Here is a 6,615-nt window from a genome sequence, read left to right on the forward strand (position 1 = left end):
TGAAGGGCGAAGAGGGGAGGGTTAGACACCCCCCTCCCATCCTCTAACTTCCCTCGCCCCCTGCCCCCAGGAATTCCTTGGAGGGGCCGCCCCAGCTAGCTGGTCCATTCTGGGAGCTCTGCGAGGAGATCAGAGGCAGAACAGGTTCTCGGTTAAATGAACCTTCAGGAGGGGGACAATGGCGGGGACCTCACACGGGGGGCACCGCGCCTTCCCCCACCCCTGCTCAGCTGCCGCGTTCCTTTATTCCACGTGGTGAATCCCGCCGAACCAATGGGCCAACCCCGGAGAGCGCGGGACGCTCAGGAGATGGTTTGAAAGGAGGTGTGGGTTTTAATTTTTAAAGCGTATAATTGGAGAAGGGTTATTTTTTTCCTTGGCCAAGGAGGGGTGAAAAAAAAAAAAGGAAGAAGAAAGGCAGGGGGGAAAGTCAGGAGAAACACAACGCATTTATCTATCAACCGCTAGACAAGACAAAGAGGTTTTAACAACAGTTTGAAAAGAGCGGCCTGTGAACGGTTACTATTCAATTTGTATTTTATTCCCCGCTGGTCATGGAATTGAGATCAGAAGAAAAAGTGAAAACACATGGGCCGAGGTCAGGGGATCAGAGAACCACCACACACAGCAAAGGGAAAAGGAAGGCAATGGGAACTCGTGTGAAGAAATGGATTATATAAACAGAGCTTACCATCGCCTGCGCCCCATTATCCTGTAATTTACCCTGCATGGGAGCATAGAAATATATTAAACTAGTGATGGGTTTTACCATGGCTCTACAAGCCAGCCTCGTGCCAATCAAGCCTACTATATACTTTGAGACATGTTTAGAATTCTTGAACTAATGTGTTTATTTTAAATATCACAGGGAAATTATTACATCACTAGAAAATAATGCCAGAGCGGGGGTCTGCCGCCCTTTTGAAGTTCTGTTTCAACGAAACATGATTTTAATTACATAATCACTTTGAAACTATAATTATACAATAAACGATGAGGATTAAGCGGGAAGTATAGAGTACATTAAAAATTGCTTAGGTCTTGAGAAAACAAACTGAACATGAGGGGGGAAAAGAAAGAGATGAAACCCGAGGTCCTGGGGAGGGGGTTGATAAACCCTACAATGACTTTCTTCTGTGCCACAGAGGGATGGGCGCCTGGGGCTTTCGGCCCGGGCTACAAGCAGGAAAGTTTGCAGAGTAACTGCTAGCAAATCCGAGGCAGAATCAGAGACAGAATCAGATGAAAGATGGCTCCGCGTTTGCTTGATAGTCTTTCTACACAAAAGCAAATAGAGTTGCTGTTTGACGTTTACAAAATGCATTTACACCGGCACCCGCAGTGCACTGAAATGCCTAAGGGGAGATTGTTTTGTTGGCCCCTCGCTTCCTGGAGAAAAAGCATCCCGGAGAAATGGCGTCCTGGGTGCCACTACGCCCACAAAGAGTTTATAAACAACTGTCGGTGGCCCCAGCGTGACTGTGAACGCCCTGGGGCTCACACGCAAACCACGCTCCGCTTGGCACCAACTTCCTGGCCCTGGGCTCTTCTCCTGGGCTACCCCGGCTGCCTTCAGGGTTTGCGTTGTTTTCGTTGAGGCCAAAGGCAGGAATCAGATTTTCCCTCTAAAAGGTAGAAACTTGGCCGCGCTCTCCTTTCGAGTTTTAGGAGTCCCTAAGAAGGTCTGCAGATGGAGCGCTGCCCCTATTTGCCTTCAGGTCCTGGTGACAGAGATCGAGAGCTGGGAAGCACCAGAGGAGCAGAACCGGGGAGAGGGGAGTAAACGCCACAGATAGAGGCCGGGAGGGCCCTTCTCAGTAGAACTCTTTACCTGTGTGCTTCACCAGGCTAGTGCGACCTGGCAGGCACGTGCAACTCGCCAATCTAACCTCATCTTTTAAAGGCGGACTTTCGTGACACATTTATTATGCACATTGCCTGGGGTCACCTTTAACACTTTACAGTATACGCCCCGGTGTGGGCAGTTTGGAAGGCAGATGCCTGCCCTGGCTTCGATTGACAAATGAGGGGTTAAACATTACCACTCCAGTCTCAGGCAAGAGGGGCACTCCTCACTTTTTTGTTGAAGCAGAACGTTAATGACTGGAGAAGCCGGGATGTTTAAACTCAAGTGCAATCCGGAGATGTTTTCCTGCAGAATTCAGAGGTAGGTTTGGGGAGCTAGCTGGGGAAAGTGACAATAAGCATCTTGCCTCGCTTTTGCTTGGTTACTCGGCTCTGACCCATTAATATTAAGGCACATCAGCATCTGCAATGGACCATCAACAACCCAGAAAAAAATACGAGAGAGAAATAAAATAGTTCATCCGAAGAGTCCTACTGTGAACGTGTTTATTCTTCCCTTCCCTAAGCCCAGGATGTAATTTTCTCACTGCCCTCTTGCAAACAAAAGGGCTGTACTAGGCTGACAGTGCTAAGACCCATCCAAAACCCCAGGGAAATTACCAGTGGGCACTAAGTCAGGGGCTGGTTTTTTTTTTTTTTTTTTTTTTTTTTTTTATGGAGTCTGAAAAGAAAACAGGCAGTTCTTTCTGAGGATGAGCATGCTGGGACTGGGAAAGTTTAAAGAACAGAGGAGAAAGATAGGATGGAGGGAGAGAAAGGAACATGAGGAGGAGGAGGAGGAAAAGGAAGAGGAGGAGGAGGAGGAAGAGGAGGAGGAACAGGATGGGGGAGGAGGAGGAGGAGACAGAGGAGGAGGAGGAGGTGGAGGTAGAGGAGGAGGAAGAGGAGGAGGAGGAGGTGGAGGTAGAGGAGGAGGAAGAGGAGGAGGAGGAGAAAGAGGAGGGGGGAGGAGGAGGGGGGAGGAGGAAGAGGAGGGGGAGGAGGAGGAGGAGGAGGAAGAAGAGGAGGAGGAGGAGAAAGAGGAGGGGGGAGGAGGAGGAGGGGGGAGGAGGAAGAGGAGGAGGAGGTGGAGGTAGAGGAGGGGGAGGAGGAAGAGGAGGGGGGAGGAGGAAGAGGAGGAGGAGGAGGAAGAGGAGGAGGAGGAGGTGGTGGTGGTATGGGAGATGGATTCTTGGGATTCATAGTGACTGTAAAACATATTTTCTCCACCTCTTAGTAATACAAGAAATCTTCCTGTGTTACCTCAGCTGATGGTATTGCAACATCTGCTTGATTAGCAGTATCAAACACAATATGTTTACTATATGCTCCTCTGTAGTGCCTTACATTCCTTCCTTCCTCTTGTCACTTTTGTAGGTAGGATTATCTGATCCCATTCTACAGCTAGACAACCCAAGCACTCAGACATTATTTGTTCTGTCCTGTGTCATCCGGACATAAATGACCAGAATGCATAGGAATCCAGAGTTGAGTTCTTGGCCAGGATGGTATGACACCATCCTGAAACTGTGAGAAACTGAGGCTTATCTGAGGTCCTGGCTAGGGCAATCTATAGCCAGGACTGGAACCCACAGTGCAGTGATTGTGATGTGTGTTTGTCACCAAGAGAACCACTTGTCCTGAGAGTCTCATATCATGCTCAAGGAAAGCCTTTCCTTGTTGAACCAAGATCCATCAGCCTGGACTTCCTGGAGAGCCAGGGCAGACAATGGAGTGATCAGCCAGGCACTGAGCAGTTTCTTCTGAGGCTAGATCCTCCCCTAGGCCAGCGAGTTCAGGTCTTTCTGAGATCCCGGTGCAAGGTGCAATCTTCTACGAAGTGAGTGGGTGCAGAGCCCCAGGAATCCCTCCTGCCAGATGCTGCTGATGGCTTTGGCAGGGCATGGTGCATCTCCGGCAGGTGCCACATCTTACACATGATCTCACGTCATCACCTGGGTACCACTCTACAAAGTTGCTCGCCTAGTGCAGATGAGAAAGCTCCCAGGCAAACTCCCAGGAACTGATGGGGGGTGGCAGTCTGAGACACAGCTCCCAGTTATGGGCACCACCTGTGAATGACATCAGCCTGACTTTCTCCCGTTTCTTCCCAGAAGCCTAGTAACCAGCAAGACAGAGATGGTTCCGTTTAGCGCCATTACCTGGAGACTCCCATCTGCAGACTGGAACTGTGTAAATATGGTGACTGCCCGTGGATGAAGAGTGGAGAGGAAAGGCAGCTGGGCATAGCCGCCCAGAAGAGCCCAAAGCCAGCACAGCAAGGGGAAGAAGGAGAGGCTACAAAAGGGACAGAAATGGAGGAACTCCGGACAAAGTCCTGGAGGGTGGCTGGATGGACCAACAGTGCCAGAGCCACCAAGGGACTGATGATTTAAGATTGTGATTTAAGAAAAGTCCTTGCTGGACTTGACATCTAAGAAGTCCTGGGTTGCTTTAGCTGGGAAGTTAAACAGCAAAGGGTTGAATATTAAATGGAGGCAAGCTAAGAGAGGCACAGAACCTCCTTCTAGCAAGACAAAGAGGCAGTTAATATCAGGAAGCCTGTCCCTCCTCAAGGCCGTGAGCATCTACTTGTCACCCCACAGGAGACACAAAAGGAATCTAACTGCCATTTCACTCCAATTGCAAAATACAGACCGCCCCACGAATCTGCGTGTCATCCTTGCACAGGGACCACGTTACTCTTCCGTGTACTGTTTCCGTCTCAGGGCATCTGCCAAAGTGAGCAAGGGCCGTTAATTTTGATGCTTAACTTGAAATGGAGTTCTCAGACACGCACACTAGTACACAAGACACCATGCACTGGAGGAAAGCCAAACCCAAGCTCACAGCCAGAATATGAAACCTATTTAAAACATGCTTGATTCCTCCCCGGAACAGGGCTTACTACTCTCGTGGTCAAATCATCTCCTCCAGCCAGGTGGCAAGCTAAGCAAATCCAGCCACAATTCCAGGCCACAAAAATCAGCAGAGTGGCTGCCAAGCCTTGCAGGCCTGAGTCTGTTGCCTAACAGGAGACACCCCCACACACACCCGGAGCAAAACAGCCTATATTCCTCCTCTATGATGCTTGCCCACTCTAAGGAAAGTCAGAGAGCCTACGATGAGGGAAAAGAAGAAACCACAAAAACATGGAATAGAAAGAAAGAAAGAAAGAAAGAAAGAAAGAAAGAAAGAAAGAAAGAAAGAAAGAAAGAAAGAAAGAAAGAAAGAAAGGGGAGGGAGGGAGGGAGGGAGGGAGGGAGGGAGGGAGGGAGGAAGGAAGGTGTTAGAAGTTGTCTCTGAACAGCCCAACACTGTACAACATGACCAGGACTCTAGAGAAGTCTGCATCTTACTTCCTCAGCCAGATTCTCCAGGGCAGAGTCTAGCTCTACAAGGAGATGGGAGTCCCAAGGGCTATCTCAAAGGTTGTCTCCTAGTCTGTCCTCCATGGGTGTCCTAATCTGATCCTGTCAAGAGCCACACGTGCCAGAGGGGTTGCTGGGCCCGGTCAGCAGGCTGCCAGGCTCTGCCTCCGTAGCTGAGCTGGGGGGGGGGAGAAAAGAAAAAGATCAAGGACACCAATAACTGGTCTTCTCCTGGTTTGCATTTGGTCTGTCCTAAAACACAAGAGCATGTAGCAAGGCAGAATGGCAGTTCCCCCTGGGTGGGGTGACTGGAAGTGAACACAAGAGGGCGCTCTCTGTCTTGACCTGGGCGTAGGTTACAGGGCACGCAGGCGCTGAACCTTGGGATCGCCGAATTTTTCTGTTGGTGTAATGTACTTCCGTTTAAAAAGCTGTTAGTTATTTTTTTCCTCCCTCAACCAATGAAAACTATGCTCAGTGGCTCCCTGTTGCCAGATTCCAAAATACCACCCTGCCTTTTCTCTCTCGTCGGGCAATGGTCTGCAATTTTCCTCTTGCCCTGCAGCCACCACCATGCAATTTGCACCTCACTAATTTCCTGGCTGAGCCTTACTGCTGTCTGGCCACTGCTCGCTCCACCCACCCGGGACTGCAGCAGCCGGCAGCCTGTTGCTCTGCAACTGATTGGCTGCCTGTAACCTGGACACAACTCCAACTTCAGCGTTGAAGAATCACATAGAGGGGCAGATGTTTGAGGGACACAGAACCCCTGGATTGAGGGTTCCTCCACACTCAACCTATGAATGGAGCTGTTTTGAGCAAGCAAAGCATCCTACTTCGCTTGGATGGAGGGGGAGTCGCTTGGCAGCATCGCGTGATTGACGCTCTTGTGGTCCAATTTGCCGCTCACTGAAGCATTAAAGCGGCAACCCCCGAAGTCACTAGGAAGCCAGCAGCCCGAGCTCAGAGTGCTCAGTCTCAACCTACAAATAAAAAACATTCCCCGACGTTCGTTCTCATTCTGCCTGAGCTCTCAAAGCCTCTCTCACATGGGCCTGCCAAATATGCGATGCAGTAGATCGCCAAGTACTTCTGCAGGTGGTAATTAAAACAGCTGAGGTCTTCTCTCTCCATAATGATGGGGTTGGAAGACTATATATAAGGGTTGAGGTTCTTTAGTTATGATTTCTCATTCTTAAAGGCAGGGCGGTTTAGGGGGAAAATTCACTGGAGTTAGAGATGCCAGGTTCTGGGACGGAGTAGCTTGTGACCTCAGATGGCTTATTTAGACTCTAATCTGTGAAATGAGAGGGTTAGACTAGATCATAGTTCAAGGCTCATTTCTGGCTAATGTTCTAGGAACTCATTATATCGTTGCAGCTACATGTACACTATCTGC

The 6,615-nt window shown here is 49.7% G+C and overlaps 1 non-coding gene across 1 annotated transcript; it reads right to left on the reverse strand.

Moving 5' to 3' along the window:
- Positions 1-4,491: 4,491 nt before the first annotated feature.
- On the reverse strand, positions 4,492-4,595 carry LOC119810903. The gene has a single exon (XR_005284841.1). It is a non-coding gene; the product is annotated as a U6 spliceosomal RNA (small nuclear RNA).
- Positions 4,596-6,615: the final 2,020 nt, after the last annotated feature.

This window comes from Arvicola amphibius, chromosome 3 (genome assembly GCF_903992535.2).
Source record: "Arvicola amphibius chromosome 3, mArvAmp1.2, whole genome shotgun sequence".
Classification (NCBI taxonomy): domain Eukaryota; kingdom Metazoa; phylum Chordata; class Mammalia; order Rodentia; family Cricetidae; genus Arvicola; species Arvicola amphibius.